This window comes from Mobula birostris, chromosome 2 (genome assembly GCF_030028105.1).
Source record: "Mobula birostris isolate sMobBir1 chromosome 2, sMobBir1.hap1, whole genome shotgun sequence".
In the NCBI taxonomy this organism is placed as follows: domain Eukaryota; kingdom Metazoa; phylum Chordata; class Chondrichthyes; order Myliobatiformes; family Myliobatidae; genus Mobula; species Mobula birostris.
The window spans coordinates 2,904,778-2,922,110 of NC_092371.1; the positions used below are offsets into that span (position 1 = coordinate 2,904,778).

Sequence of the window (17,333 nt, forward strand, 5' to 3'; positions counted from 1 at the left end):
GCCACGCTCAGCGCTAGCTCCAGGCAGGCCCTGGAGGTGTCCTGGCAGCGACTGTCTTCCGCTTTTCAGTAGACATCTCTCCATTTTTAAACTGAAAGGGCATAGCTGTTTGTACCTCGAGCCAGCATTTTTTTTATTATTTCAGCCGCCCTAATATGGAGAATAGCTATTTCGCACGGTGTCACAGGAAACTTGGAATATTCGATGGTTCTGTAGTGAGCTTTTGTTACGTAACCGGCAACAATGAATATCAATCGACTCAGGTTATATAAAAACAAAAACAACAGGAATTCTGCAGATGCTGGAAATTCAAGCAACACACATCAAAGTTGCTGGTGAACGCAGCAGGCCAGGCAGCATCTCTAAGAAGAGGTATAGTCGACGTTTCAGGCCGAGACCCTTCGTCAATACTATGTAATGAGTGCAAAACTGTGGTAGTGTGGCCGAGTGGACTAAGGCGCTGGATTTAGGCTCCAGTCTCCAAGGAGGCGTGGGTTCGAATCCCACCACTGCCATGGTGTGAAGATTAAATTCTTCCTTTCCACTAATGTATGCAATCGACAATATTATTGATGTCTGTAAACGTTGACCAATATTTACACGAACGAATTGTATGCGATTTAACCCTATTTATCTTTAACCCCCTTGAATATCCAGTGACTTGAATACACAATGCGAAGTAATCGGTATCCGAGTCACAAAGGGCTGTGAAACGCCATGTGAAATCGCCCGGATTGGAAAACAATTATCAGCCTCCTACCAACTTCACGCTGCAAAACGCAAGAAAACGGAAAACAACGCGTTTGAAAATGATGACAGCCTCATTTAACTGAACAGTTCGTGTTGCTCCTCGTTCCGCCAAAATTGCTGGATCTGTACTGACTTTGTAAACTTTTTAATGTTCTTTTTTCTCTCTGCAGCATTTTGTTTCATGATTGCAAGTGGGGGGTGCTTTCATAAAACCCGCCTTCACAACAGAGCAATTCACCACATAAAATAAAGACTCCGCTCTCTCTTCTTATTACTACTATCAGTAGCGTAGGACACGCACTCGACGTTTTAAGAACAGGAGTCAACCATCCCATGAACTGTACTTCATTATCTCTGCTTTTTTTTGCATTAGTAACTTAATATTGTATGCTTTTCTTACTACAAAATTTAGTATGTTTATACATTACATTGCACTGCTACCGCAAACACATATTTCACGACATATGTCAGTGATATTAAAACTGATTGTGATTCTAATTCTGATACTGTCATGTTTCCGTGTGGGTCAGGTGCTGATTTATTCCGCATTTGGAAGCTGGATATTGTCCCTCAAATTGTTTTTCATTCTGAGTTTCAAGCACTAGGGACAGGAGCATGATGTTCAGGTGCCTTTGTGGCCATCTCTGCGTATGCAAATTTGGTTTTAGCCTCCAAAAACATTTATCAAATCAGTCTTTTAATCTGTTCTCAAACAAAACCGTTTGTTTCGATGTAAAGCAGCTGATGTCGGACTGGTAGGGTGGCTGAGTGGTCTAAGGCACCAGCATAAGGACTGAATTTCCACCCGTAGGAAAGCGAGTTGAAAGCACCCATACATGCAAACACTCCTCAAAGTTGCAAGCGGCTCCAATGTGAAACATTTTGTATTCAGTTTTCCTTATGACGTACAGAGAGGCCATTTGATCTGTTTTATCTCTGTGGGACCATAGACCCCGCCTTCCTGCATTTAACCTACGTTGATTGCATCTTCTAATATTCAGATCATCAAGAATCAGGCAGCACGGGCCATAGACCATAGAAACATTGAAAACCTACAGCACAGTACAGATCCTTCGGCCCACAAAGTTGTGCCGAACATGTCCCTATCTTAGAAATTACTCGGCTTACCTATAGCCCTCTATTTTTCTAAGCTCCATGAACCTATCCAAAAGTTTTTTTTAAAGACCGTATCGTATCGGCCTCCACCACCGTGGCCGGCAGCCCATTCCACGCACTCACCACTCTGCGTAAAAAACTTACCCCTGACATCCCCTCTGTACCTACTCCCTAGCATCCTAAACCTGTTTCCTCTTGTGGCAACCACTTCAGCCCTGGGAAAAAGCCTCTGACTATACACATGTTCAATGCCTCTCATCATCTTATACACCTCTATCAGGTCACCTCTCATCCTCCGTCGCTCCAAGGAGAAAAGGCCGAGTTCACTCAATCTATTCTCATAGGGCATGCTCCCCAATCCAGGCAACATCCTTGTAAATCTCCTCTGCAACCTTTCCATAGTTTCCACATCCTTCCTGTAGTGAGATGACCAAAACTGAGCACAGTACTCCAAGTTGGGTCTGACCAGCGTCCTATATAGCTGTAACATTACCTCTTGGCTCCTAAATTCAATTCCAGGATTGATAAAGGCCAATACGCCGTAGGCCTTCTTAACCACAGAGTCAACCTGCGCAGCTGCTTTGAGCGTCCTATGGACTCGGACCCCAAATCCTTCTGATACCCCACACTGACAAGAGTCTTACCATTAATACTATATTCTGCTATGATATTTGACCTTCCAGAATGAATCACTTCACACTTATCTGGGTTGAACTCCATCTGCCACTTCTCAGCCCAGTTTTACATCCTATCAATGTCTCGGTGTAACCTCCACGGCCCTCCACACCTCTAACCTTTGTGTTATCAGCAATCTTACTAACCCATCCCTTCACTTACTCATCCAGGTCATTTATAAAAATCACGAAGGGTAAGGGTCCCAGAACAGATCCCTGAGACACACCACTGGTCACCGACCTCCATGCAGAATATGACCCGTCTACAACCACTCTTTGCCTTCTATGGGCAAGCCAGTTCTGGATCCACAAAGCAATGTTCCCTTGGATTCCATGCCTCTTTACTTTCTCAATTGAACCCACATACCGGGAACTGTGCAAGAACAACTCCACTGATTAGCAAAAGCGAAGCATAGAGCAAAATTATTGTTTTTTGAGCAGTAAACGGCCGTTAAAAGATTCGAGACTGCAGTCTTCAGATCACTCTAATTAACGTTATCGGAATCAGACGCCTTTTCCATTAGGCCATACGACCAACAGTATTATAAAATTGAAAAACCCAGTCGACGCCACTACCACACACAGCCCTCAGAAATCACCTGTCGGATGTGAGATCTCGGTACTGGGGTTGCAGAGTGGTGGTGAGGGAAAGGGAGACGGGAGTCACAACAACAGCACGTGAAGACCCGGCCTGGAGTCGCAGCTGGAGGTTGCGCAATCGCTTTGAAGGTGTCCGTGGTCGTTGGAACTCGCATTGAAGGTGCTGGAGTCCTGGTTTTGAATATGTCCTGGGTTGGTAGAGCCGCCGAGATCGACAGCGGGGGCCGCAATCCGAAGTCCTGCTAGCGTCGGAGCCAGTCGGCTCTGGGGTCTGCAAATGGAAGATCTTGCATATCGTTGCCGAACATAACAAAGTCAAAGAAACGGCGATTGCACGCATGGCTCCGACAGAGGATGAAATAACGGGCAGGTCCATAACAAACGGCAAAGAAAGTATCCCGGAGATGTGGAAGAGACTAGGATAGGGACGCCAAGTAGCTCCTCATAGCGGAGAGTGTCGCCCTCAGAGCTCGACGGGAGAAACAACGAGAGGCAGAGTCAATTAAATGTGAATACCTGGGATCCTACGCTCTGTCCGCCAGAGAAAGCAGGATCTCCCTGCAGCCACACATTTTAATTCCACGTCCCATTTCCATTCTGATATGTCTATCCACGGCCTCCTCTACCGTAAAGATGAAGCCACACTCAGGTTGAAGGAACAACACCTTATATTCTGTCTGGGTAGCCTCCAACCTGAGGGCATGAACATTCACTTCTCTAACTTCCGATAATCCCCCTCCTCCCCTTCTTACCCCATCCCTTATTTATTTATTTATTTATTATTTTTTCCCCCTTCTCTCTCTCTCTCTTTTCTCTCTCTGCCCCTCTTACAATAGCTCCTTGCCTTCTCTCTATCTTCCTCTGGTGCTCCCCTCCCCCTTTCTTTCTCCCTAGGCTTCCCGTCTCATGATCCTCTCCCTTCTCCAGCCTTGTATCCCTTTTTCCAATCAACTTTCCAGCTCTTGGCTCCATCCCTCTCCCTCCTGTCTTCTCCTATCATTTTGGATCTGCCCCTCCCCCTCCCACTTTCAAATATCTTACTAGCTCTTCCTTCAGTTAGTCCTGACGAAGGGTCTCGGCCTGAAATGTCGACTGTACTGATTCCTATAGAGGCTGCCTGGCCTGCTGCGTCCCACCAGCATTTTGTGTGTCTTCCTTTCCATAGATTCAACCTGAACTGCTGACTTCCAACAGCGTTTAGTGTGTGTTGCCCTAAATTTGCACTATCTGTAAAATCTCATGTCCCCGTGATTCCATACACCTGCGTTGAGCATGAGATCCAGTCATTCCGTTACAGGTGGATTCTGCCGCTTATCTCTGTGATAACATCGTCGCGACAGTATCCACAACGGGGTACTTGTCAATGAGGCGAATGCCCACGGTGATATCATGCACTAGTTGCCGCGACACTGCACCAGTCTTGGTTCTCAACCTATTAGCCGCTGCCAGAACATTATTGTACCCACCTCAGGAACGCTACTCGCAGTGATGCACTCAAAGCCTCCGAGAGAGTCCACTTTAGCCCTCAAATTATTCAGTGCTGAGTTGGAAGCACTTGAAACATGTATGGTCATCAGAGACTGGAACATGCACTCTCTTCTACATCCTACAGGAGAGACACGACTATCTGAAATGACATCTCAACACCATCAAGCATATTGATGAAAGTAACGCATTTTCACTGACGCCTATGTATTCATTTCTAAGTCGCTAAAGACAAAGCCTCGGATTTTGCCTTTGTCATCTTCAACTTATCCGTATAACGTTCACCTGCCAGTTATCTGACCGCACTTCTGAATGTCCAATATCCCCGAATGCATTTGACGACCTTTCTCAATCTCCACAGTTCTGCGGTTCCAAACCGTTTACAGACTACTGAATGCAATCACCTTCATTTACGTCCAGACATGTTGTACATATACAACGGACGCCAGAACACGGTACCTTGTAAAACAACACTAGTCACAGACCTGCCATCAATGAACAGCCCCTAGCCATTATCCTTCAATGGGTCGGTCATATTAAATCCAATCTACCTCATCAAGGTGTACCCATGAGGAAACATCTTTTGGATCAGCCTGCCAAATGGGCCTGAACGAACGCTTCATGTATGCAGCACCATATCCCTTACCCTCAATCAAACAGTATTATTCCTACTCCAAAATACCCACTCAATTTTCTAATACATGTGCTCCCACCACAGAGAGCCAGATTGAATAGCCTGAACAAATCTATAGTTTTCCAGCTCTGTGAGGACCCTACCCGTGACAACGAATTGCACAGATTCACCACCCTTTGGCTAATGAAATTCCTCTTAACCTCGGTTCCATAAAGATTTCGCTTTAATTTGAGGCTGTGTCCTACGGTCTCAGATACCCCCACCATAGGAAACATCCCCTCCACATCCACTCCATCCAATCCTTGCCACATTCGATGTGTGCCAATGAGATCATCTCTCATTCTTCTGAATCCCAGTAAGTACTGACCCACACCCATCATACGCTCTTCATATGACAATCCTTTCAATCCAGGAATCATTTTCGTGGATCTCCTTTCAACCCATTCCAGTTTCAGCACATCCTTTCTTACATAGGTCGCCCAGGATTGCTCACAATACTCCAAGTCAGTCTTCACCAGCGCTTTACAAAGCCTCAACATTACATCCTTGTTTTTGTAATCTAGCCCTCTCGAAATTAATGCTAACATTGTACTTTGTCATTCGCACCACCAATTCAATCTGCAAATTAACCTTCAAGGAATGTTGCACGAGGATTCCCAATTCTCTTTGCATGTCAGATTTTTGAATTTTGCCTCCATTTAGGAAAAAGGTCTGCGCTTTACGCATGACAATACACTCCCAAACACTGTTATTCATCTTCCATTTCTTTGCCTATTCTGTTAATCTGTTTAAGTCCTTCTTTAACTTCTCTGCTTCCTCAAAACTACCTGCTCCTCCACCTATCTTCGTATCGTCCACAATCAAAGCCACAAAGCCATCAAGTCCGTCATCCAAATCATTGATATATAACGTAAAAAGATGCGGTCCCACACAGAGCCCTGTGGAAACAGGTAGTCACCAGCAGCCAACCAGGAGAGGCTTCCTTCATTCCCACACTTTTTCTCATGCCAATAAGCCAATGTTCTCTCTGTGCTACTATCTTTTCTGTAATGTCACCAGCGCTTAGCTTTTTAAACAGCCTCAAGGCCTTCTGAAAATCCAAGTACACAACATCTACAGATTCTCCTTTGTCTATTCTGCGGGTTACTTCGTCAAAGAATTTCAACAGTTTGTCAGGAAAGATTTTCCCTTAACGAAACCATGCTGCCCACCGGCTACTTTGTCATGTGCCTCCAAATACCTCGTTACGACATCCTTAACAATGGACATCTTCCCAACCACTGAGGTCCGACCAAACTAGTTTACAATTTCCTTACTTCTGCCTCTATCCTTTCTTGGACATTTGCAATTTTCCAGGCCCACGGAACCATTGCTAGAATCAATTCATTCTTGAAAGCTCACTGCTAAAAACTCCACAATCTCTTCAGCAACTCTTTGATAAACCTAGGGTGTAGAGCATCTGCTTCAGGTACCTATCTAATTTCAGTTTTCCGTGAACGTTCTCCCTACTGATAGTAACCTCACACATTCCTGACCCCTGACATTCTTGAGCTTCCGTCATACTGTCAGTGTCTAGAACAGCGAAGACTGAAGCAAAATACTTAGTCAGTTCATCCGCAATTTCCTTGTCCCCAATTACTATCTCACCAGCATCATTTTCCAGCTGGTGAGGAGGCTCGTGGAAGCATTCAAGGAGAGAAATGGAGAGAACTTTTTGAAAAGCTTGTCCATTCACCATGTGTTCAGTACTGCTTTTCAGAAGGTGCAGCTTCCCCTAAAGCAAGATGATGAGCGGAAACGAGGAACTGTGTGGTCATGTGACGTCCAGCAGTATCTAGAGTGACAAGAACAACTAAATTTTCCGAAATACTATGGAATAGAAAAAGGGAATAACTGCGAAGACGTTGGGACACGAGGATGCCTTTTCTACTGACGAGTCTGATGTTCATTACTCCAAGAGTACTTGCAGCATTATTAGAGCAACCGAGGACATCCCTTTCCAGAGAGTTCTTGCCTATTTGCACCAGTGGAGGTTGAAAGTGTTTGGCAGTACCTACTCAAACTGAAGGAAGCTAAGCTGAGTCATGGATTAAGGGAACTTGAGCCGCCGGAAAACACGAATGATAGGCAGGAGGAGGCACCCTCTTGTAAACAGGAAGGGTCACAAGAGGCAGTTGAAGATGTAGGAGCAGAAGATGCGATAAGGAGGTCTCAAAGAGTGAGGAAACCCCCATATAGGCTGCCCTAAGACGCACCGGAGAAACAGTGCTGCGTCAGTCCCCCGAGTGAAGTATGGGGAGACAAAAACAAGGGGAGAAAAAAACCAGAGGACATGGGTTAAGGGTGAGGGGGGAAAAGTTTAAAGGAAACATTAGGGGGGGCTTCTTCACACAGAGAGTGGTGGGAGTATGGAATGAGCTGCCAGACGAGGTGGTAAATGCGGGTTCTTTTTTAACATTTAAGAATAAATTGGACAGATACATGGATGGGAGGTGTATGGAGGGATATGGTCCGTGTGCAGGTCAGTGGGACTAGGCAGAAAATGGTTCGGCACAGCCAAGAAGGGCCAAAGGGCCTGTTTCTGTGCTGTAGTTTCTATGGTTCTATGGTTCTATGGTTCTATGTCACTACCACTTACAAATGCATTGCAGGTCCTGACATCACGGAATGTCTTTGCAAAACCGTGCTAGTAATGATGGGTCCTCACAGTTATGGGGTCATGCCTATTTCAGGTCGGGGGACAGTGTAACGACCTGGTGAAGATTTTTACTGCTATGCTGTAGGTATTTCAGTTTAGCACTTCTGTAAAACTAGTCTGTTCTGCTTTTAACGTTTGGGATTGAGCAAAAGGAGCTTTGCTGTTCAACTTAGGAATGTTGTGTCAACCAATTAGGATGGTGGAATTGGGCGAAGGTTCTGGAGAACGCTGGGCGCAGAGGTTTTAATGACGGACACTGGTGTGGGACGAGGTCACACTGGCGGGAGCAGGGAAAAGACAGGATGGCTGAGGAAGCGGTCCCTGTTGCACAAGGTGCCTTGTGCAGATGAACGGCTTCCAGGCGGAAGGACCAATGCTTCCGTTGGGGAGCACGTCTGTTCAAGATGGATTTCGACCGTCATTCGGAAGGTGATGTGTGCTTTCACGCAGACCGTGGGTCCAGCGCCTGAGTTAAAGAGAACGTCAACACGAGCTCCAACTCATGTGTACATTTGGACTCCATTAACTGTAAGGGGCCCCTATATTTCCTTTCCTTTTTTTCTACTAACTGTTCAATAAAGCTGAAATTTGTAAATATACTCTCTTTATAATTGCACGTAATGTAAGATCTGTCATTTCTTACCGAAGGCTCACTGTTTGGGGGCAGATTTTACACAGTATTCGCTCAGATTGGGGTGCGGGTCTTCGAAACATCTCAGTCTCCCAGTTTGGTAGGACCCAAGTCATATCGACCAGAAACGTAGGGAGTTCAAGAAAGGTGGTTTGAGCCCATTGACTTGATAGCGAGGGGCTAACCAGTCGTGTTTCTAGAGACGGCTGGGGAAAAGGGGTTTGACGTGTATCCAGTTGAAAGGCAGTTTTGCAAAAGGTGTGGTAATACCTGCCCAATTAAAGCTAAGTCCCTCACAACATTAAAAACCATATTTTGCAACTTAAAGATCGGTTTATGTCAGGTATGTTTGAAGTAGTAATGTAATGAGTATCATCTACCAAGCACATTTCAGGAAGCCCTGTTATTGACAGGTAAAATAGAGAATAATCATAAAAAAACAATCTGTTAACCCATTCTTAATTAAATCCTGCAGGCAAACCCAATATTCTACACTCTGGTGACAAGAACCAAATTCAGTCCCTCTGTAAATCCAAACCACATCACACAGTCAAGGGCAGCAACAGTTGCCACTGAAAAGGTTGTGGCATTAGTTTTCGTCACTCACATCATGGATTAAGGTATATATGAAAATTATTGGAGCTCCAGAGCTACTGAGGCACATGATAATCCATAATCTTGCTTCTGGTTTGTGTCTACATCAACAGCACCATTACATTCACTATAATTGTACTCGAATTGTAAGTCACTTTATCTGAAAGAAGACCCGAAAAGAAAACATGTCTTCCCACTGTTCCAAGCACTTCCATCTTTTGGCAATACTACCGTTATTCCCCCACAAATACTGTATCAGCATACATCAGTCTAATTTCCTTCAAGCAATCTCCCCTCCGTTCTTCACAAAATCGGTCGCAGTACATGCAACCTTCAATTATGAGGCCAATTCGACCATTATGAGGCCATTATCAGTAGTACTCCAATAACAATCGTTTCTGAATAGCAGCGTATTTTTGTTAATCTGTGTATTTAATCTATTGAAAAGTTATCTCCCTTAACATGTTCACAACACCTGTCCGAACTGCAGTCGTGAGGAATCAGATATTGATTTCTATCACAGTGTTGGACCAGGAGGCTCCCTTAGTTAGCCGATGTACTGCTAGCTGAGCCAATGTTTGTCCTCCAACAGCCAGATCTAAAATTATATTCCCAATTGTGGCATTGATTTTGCAAGGCATTGTTTCCATTTCTTGGCATAACTCATTGCTGCTGCTGCCATACAACATGTCTGTCTCACTATTGCGTATTGTAAGGAAAATTGATTACTTACAGGTAACATAGACAATGGAAATTTTCCAGAAGTACTGATAACACAACTTGTATGTTTTGTCTCAAGACATTTGCACATATTGTGAACCTTTTCATTCTACTTGCCCGCTGTACGATGTTCTCCTGTGTACAGCTAATAATGTTCAAAGCATCTTTTGGAAAATACATGGCTGTAACCGCCTCAGTAGATATATCTTGAGTGAATTACTGCTCCGCTGAATAGATATATCTTGAATAAATCACTGTCCCACTCTCACGTGTGTGATCCACAGAACTCCTCCCTTCATCCTCTACATGTGAGGAACCATCTACAGCAATAAATGAGTATTTTAAACGTTAATGCCCCTCTTCCCCTTCTTACCCCATCCCTAATTCTCTCTCTCTCTCTCTCTCTCTCTCTCTCTCTCTCTCTCTCCCCCTTTGTCCCTCTCACAATAACTTCTTGCCTGTTCTCCATCTTCTTCTGGTGCTCCCCTCCCCCTTCTCCCCCTTCTCCAGCCTTGTATCGCTTTTGCCAATCAACCTCCCAGCTCTTAGCTTCATCCCCTCCCTCTCCTGTCTTCTCCTATCATTTTGGGTCTCCCCCACCCTCTCCCACTTTCAAATCTCTTACTTTCTCTTTTTTCCGTTAGTCCTGACGAAGGGTCTCGACCTGAAACGTCGACTGTACCTTTTCCTATAGATGCTGGCTGGCCTTCTGCGTTCCACCGGCATTTTGTGTGTGCTGCTTGATTTTTTCCTTTATGTCTTGTTCTTGAGTATTGCTTTCTAATCTCCGACCTCCCCGCTTATTATTTTGATACAAGTGGTCCACTGGGATCATTTAATATAAAATCGTAACACTACAGTTCTCTGCAAGGAAGGTAGAAACTTCAATAACTTTCCAAATATATGCCAACCCTGCAATGCCAAGGATGGTTGAGTACGACATTTGATTTCGAATATCTAGCTAAATAAATGCGTGTTTTAAGATGGTGCGGGAATTAATGCGGAAATGCTGTTTGCACCAATCCAATATTTAAATTGAGCCTCCATTGGCAATTCACCTGACAAAATACTGTTTGCTTCAAAAGTATTTTCCAAGGACTCCGAAACACTAAATCAATATGCCAAGTCTTGAACAACATCCTTTATGTTCTGTAAAAGAAAACAGAATTGTGAGTAAAACAACTTTAGGATTGCTCCACAAATGCTCCAATCTTTCCAAAATGTTAAATTCAAATTCAAATGTAACTGTCTACTAACGGGCAATTAATTTCCCTGACTGCTCACTTAACCCGTAGAAATGTGGGCATCTCATATCCGGAATAGAGGTGCACATATTTCCATCCAGCCCTGGGAATCTGGGTTACCCTAAAATCAAAGCCATGGAAAACAAATAAAGAAACACAGACGGAAAACACAGACAAGATAAAGCACAAAAAGCCATGCTTGCGCTGTTCTTCGTTCAGAGCCTTCTGCGTGTAATTGTAAAACTTAGAACACGCAGTTAATTCCTACCATGAAGAACTTTTACACATTTTTCAACGAATCGAGGTGGGTGCGCTGACACATTAACACATTGATGTAACGTCTCAGGGCACAGTCATTTAATACAGCCGTTATGCTCTCTGAGAAACACTCTCTCTCTCTCTAGTGAGCTCACACGTGGCTACATATTACATAATTAAAATATACAAACTTTACATCATTGCAGAATATCTCACGTTCTTAAGGATTAAACTGTTCCCAAATATGCAGTAGCAATCCGATAAAACTGAAGAATTGTGCTACTCTAAGATCTTACAATAAAGATATGCTGTAAGTTATCTTCACTTTCAATGCCCACTTTCAATGAGTACTGTTGGGGGGGACAGCTTACCCGGGAGAAGCGACAGTGGCCGTGCCTCCGGCACTGAGTCCGGCCCTGTAGCTCAGAAGGGTAGGGCAAGGAAGAGGAGGGCAGTTGTGATAGGGGACTCGATAGTAAGGGGATCAGATAGGCGATTCTGTGGACGCAGTCCAGAGACCCGGATGGTAGTTTGCCTCCCTGGTGCCAGGGTCCAGGATATTTCTGATCGTGTCCAAGATATCCTGAAGTGGGAGGGTGAGAAGCCAGAGGTCGTGGTACATATAGGTACCAATGACATAGGTAGGAAAAGGGATGAGGTCCTGAAAGGAGAATATAGAGAGCTAGGAAGGGAGTTGAGAAAAAGGACCGCAAAAGTAGTAATCTCGGGATTACTGCCTGTGCCACGCGACAGTGAGAGTAGGAATGCAATGAGGTGGAGGATAAATGCGTGGCTGAGGGATTGGAGCAGGGAGCAGGGATTCAAGTTTTTGGATCATTGGGACCTCTTTTGGCGCAGGCGTGACCTGTACAAAAAGGACGGGTTGCACTTGAATCCTAGGGGGACCAATATCCTGGCAGGGAGATTAGCGGGGACTATTGAGGTGACTTTAAACTAGAATGGTTGGGGGGTGGGAATCAAATTAAAGAGGCTAGGCGTGAGGAGGTTAGTTCACTACAGGGGGATGGGAACCAGTGCAGAGAGGCAGAGGGGTGTAAAGTGAGGGTAGAAACAAAAAGTACTATGGAGAAAAGTAAAAGTGGCAGGCCGACAAATTCAGGGCGAGCATTAAAAAGGGCCACTTTTCAGCATAATTGTATAAGGGCTAAGAGAGTTGTAAAAGAGAGCCTGAAGGCTTTGTGTGTCAATGCAAGGAGCATTCGTAATAAGGTGGATGAATTGAAAGTGCAGATTGTTATTAATGATTATGATATAGTTGGGATCACAGAGACATGGCTCCAGGGTGACCAGGGATGGGAACTCAACGTTCAGGGATATTCAATATTCAGGAGGGATAGACATGAAGGAAGGGGAGGTGGGGTGGCGTTGCTGGTTAAAGAAGAGATTAACGCAATAGAAAGGAAGGACATAAGCCGGGAAGATGTAGAATCGATATGGGTAGAGCTGCGTAACACTAAGGGGCAGAAGACGCTGGTGGGAGTTGTGTACAGGCCACCTAACAGTAGTAGTGAGGTCGGAGATGGTATTAAACAGGAAATTAGAAATGTGTGCAATAAAGGAACAGCAGTTATAATGGGTGACTTCAATCTACATGTAGATTGGGTGAACCAAATTGGTAAAGGTGCTGAGGAAGAGGATTTCTTGGAATGTATGCGGGATGGTTTTTTGAACCAACATGTCGAGGAACCGACTAGAGAGCAGGCTATTCTGGACTGGGTTTTGAGCAATGAGGAAGGGTTAATTAGCAATCTTGTCGTGAGAGGCCCCTTGGGTAAGAGTGACCATAATATGGTGGAATTCTTCATTAAGATGGAGAGTGACATAGTTAATTCAGAAACAAAGGTTCTGAACTTAAAGAGGGGTAACTTTGAAGGTATGAGACGTGAATTAGCTAAGGTAGACTGGCAAATGACACTTAACGGATTGACGGTGGATATGCAATGGCAAGCATTTAAAGGTTGCATGGATGAACTGCAACAAATGTTCATCCCAGTTTGGCAAAAGAATAAATCAAGGAAGGTAGTGCACCCGTGGCTGACAAGAGAAATTAGGGATAGTATCAATTCCAAAGAAGCAGCATACAAATTAGCCAGAGAAAGTGGCTCACCTGAGGACTGGGAGAAATTCAGAGTTCAGCCGAGGAGGACAAAGGGCTTAATTAGGAAGGGGAAAAAAGATTATGAGAGAAAACTGGCAGGCAACAAAAAAACGGACTGTAAAAGCTTTTATAGATATGTAAAAAGGAAACGACTGGTAAAGACAAATGTAGGTCCCCTGCAGACAGAAACAGGTGAGTTGATTATGGGGAGCACGGACATGGCAGATCAATTGAATAATTACTTTGGTTCTGTCTTCACTAAGGAGGACATAAATAATCTTCCAGAAATAGTAGGGGACAGAGGGTCCAGTGAGATGGAGGAACTGAGCGAAATACATGTTAGTAGGGAAGTGGTGTTAGGTAAATTGAAGGGATTGAAGGCAGATAAATCCCCAGGGCCAGATGGTCTGCATCCCAGAGTGCTTAAGGAAGTAGCCCAAGAAATAGTGGATGCATTAGTGATAATTTTTCAAAACTCGTTAGATTCTGGACTAGTTCCTGAGGATTGGAGGGTGGCTAATGTAACTCCACTTTTTAAAAAAGGAGGGAGAGAGAAACCGGGGAATTATAGACCGGTTAGCCTAACGTCGGTGGTGGGGAAACTGCTGGAGTCAGTTATCAAGGATGTGATAACAGCACATTTGGAAAGCGGTGAAATGATCGGACAAAGTCAGCATGGATTTGTGAAAGGAAAATCATGTCTGACGAATCTCATAGAATTTTTTGAGGATGTAACTAGTAGAGTGGATAGGGGAGAACCAGTGGATGTGGTATATTTGGATTTTCAGAAGGCTTTTGACAAGGTCCCACACAGGAGATTAGTGTGCAAACTTAAAGCACACGGTATTGCGGGTAAGGTATTGGTGTGGGTGGAGAGTTGGTTAGCAGACAGGAAGCAAAGAGTGGGAATAAACGGGACCTTTTCAGAATGGCAGGCGGTGACTAGTGGGGTACCGCAACGCTCAGTGCTGGGACCCCAGTTGTTTACAATATATATTAATGACTTGGATGAGGGAATTAAATGCAGCATCTCCAAGTTTGCGGATGACACGAAGCTGGGTGGCAGTTAGCTGTGAGGAGGATGCTAAGAGGATGCAGAGTGACTTGGATAGGTTGGGTGAGTGGGCAAATTCATGGCAGATGCAATTTAATGTGGATAAATGTGAAGTTATCCACTTTGGTGGCAAAAATAGGAAAACAGATTATTATCTGAATGGTGGCCGATTAGGAAAAGGGGAGGTGCAACGTGACCTGGGTGTCATTATACACCGTCATTGAAAGTGGGCATGCAGGTACAGCAGGCGGTGAAAAAAGCGAATGGTATGCTGGCATTTATAGCGAGAGGATTTGAGCACAGGAGCAGGGAGGTACTACTGCAGTTGTACAAGGCCTTGGTGAGACCGCACCTGGAGTATTGTGTGCAGTTTTGGTCCCCTAATCTGAGGAAAGACATCCTTGCCATAGAGGGAGTACAGAGAAGGTTCACCAGATTGATTCCTGGGATGGCAGGACTTTCATATGAAGAAAGAATGGATGAACTGGGCTTGTACTCGTTGGAATTTAGAAGATTGAGGGGGGATCTGATTGAAACGTATAAGATCCTAAAGGGATTGGACAGGCTAGATGCAGGAAGATTGTTCCCGATGTTGGGGAAGTCCAGAACGAGGGGTCACAGTTTGAGGATAGAGGGGAAGCCTTTTAGGACCGAGATTAGGAAAAACGTCTTCACACAGAGAGTGGTGAATCTGTGGAATTCTCTGCCACAGGAAACAGTTGAGGCCAGTTCATTGGCTATATTTAAGAGGGAGTTAGATATGGCCCTTGTGGCTACGGGGGTCAGGGGGTATGGAGGGAAGGCTGGGGCGGTGTTCTGAGTTGGATGATCAGCCATGATCATAATAAATGGCGGTGCAGGCTCGAAGGGCCGAATGGCCTACTCCTGCACCTATTTTCTATGTTTCTATGTTTCTATGTTATTCATCGTGCACAAGTAAACAACATTCAACAAGCTTAAAGCATGACACCCCACATCAACCAAAATTCCGACACATGCGGAAATTTCCGCAATTCCCTTCTCTGATCTGTGTTGGGATTCAGATTCAATTACAATCCCGAGCATGATGACTAACATTACTACAGCTAAGACAGCAGATTTGAATTCTGTACAGGGATGGTTGCCGCCGACCACAACCTCCGTGACTGTGTGAAAGTGCACTCCAGCACAATGTTACCTCGCCCCGACAATCTCTCCGCTGGCTTCTATCCTGACCTGCAATTCCCCACACCATATCTAAAGTTCTCTAAAATATGTCATTAATATTATTATTAGCGCCCCTTGTCTGTCCTGTCTCAATAATCCGCCTGAGATCACATCACCCCTTGAGAATTTGTCCACTTTAATGTTCTTCAAGACACCCAGCACCATGTAACACGCACAAAGTGCTGGAGAAACTGAGGCAGGTCTGGAAAAGAGTACAATCGACGTTTCGGACCGAGACCCTTCAGCAGGACCGGAGAGAAAAAAAAGAAGCCGGGGAGTGGATTTAAATGGTGGGAGGAGGGGAGAGAGAACTCAAGATATATTGGTGAAACCGGGAAGGGGAGGGCTGAAGTAAAGAGCTGGAAAGTTGATTGGTGAAAGAGATACAGGGCTGGAGAAGGGGGAATCTGATAGGAGAGGAGAAAAGACCATGGAAGAAAGAAAAAGGGAGAGGAGCACCAGGGGTAAGTGATGAGAAGGCGAAGAGATAAGGTGAGAGAGGAAAACGAGGATGGGGAATGGTGAAGGAGAGGCGGGAGCATGACTGAAAGTTATCTCTGGAACTCTTTCTTCCATCCCAGTACAATTTATTTGTATATTTTATCAATATGGTAACCAGGAAACGAGGTGGGCTCTTCCGAGATCGAAAGGGAAATCAGTGTGTGCAGGAAGAGCTATTTCATGCGTATATTTTAAAGTTGTAGACAGTCAGGAGACAAACAGAGTTTTCAGGAAGGAGAGCAGAAACAAACCGCGTCAGATTAACTTTAATAAAAAGTTAATGCATTTGATATATCAGCGAAATGGAAGTGGTTGTGCGCCGTAGATCTGATTAGATGTGTCCCACGTTGTCGTGGGGTGGCAATGGGATTAATGGGGAGATACATTGGTTAACATCTGCCTGTCACAGGAGGAGATGCCGGGTGAATACTGTTTAACAAAGGCACAGACTCTGTCGGTGAAGGGCAGCAGGGAAAATCCAAGCAATTGCAAGTTCTTTGTCTGTGGTTGACATTAGCTAGTATTTGAAAAATCCGTGAAGTTGCAATTCTCTGCACTCAGCTAAGCAAGGAACTTTGATACAATTTATGTGGGAAGTACTGTTGACAACGAAAGAAAATTCTGACGATGTCAAAAAATAGTTTCAGGAGTGTACTGCTGATGTGGAGTCCACGTTATTCCTAACAAGTACTTGCATTGGTGGTTCAGTGGTAGAATTCTCGCCTGCCACGCGGGAGGCCCGGGTTCGATTCCCGGCCAATGCACGTAAACTTTTTCCTTTCGTCATGGCACACATCACCAGCAGTAACCCACATAACCTGCAATTCGCCAAAACGACGAGATGCCATCTCCCTCCATCAATTCTGGTCTTGGACCATCTGAACAATAAGAATCTAGTAACTGCAACTTGGCCTTCAGCACCAAAATGCCAAGAACACTCATCTACAAATTCTTCCACCTGAGTTTCGGCAACCCCTTGGCAAGTGAATCCTCGACTTCCCGACTAAAAAGCCGCCACGTATAATACACAAAAATATTCCCGATATGCT

General features: G+C 44.7%; 2 non-coding genes across 2 annotated transcripts; both read left to right on the forward strand.

Moving 5' to 3' along the window:
• Positions 1-433: 433 nt before the first annotated feature.
• On the forward strand, positions 434-515 carry trnal-uag (transfer RNA leucine (anticodon UAG)). Its single transcript has one exon. It is a non-coding gene; the product is annotated as a tRNA-Leu (tRNA).
• A 16,462-nt stretch (positions 516-16,977) lies between these two features.
• On the forward strand, positions 16,978-17,048 carry trnag-gcc (transfer RNA glycine (anticodon GCC)). The gene has a single exon. It is a non-coding gene; the product is annotated as a tRNA-Gly (tRNA).
• Positions 17,049-17,333: the final 285 nt, after the last annotated feature.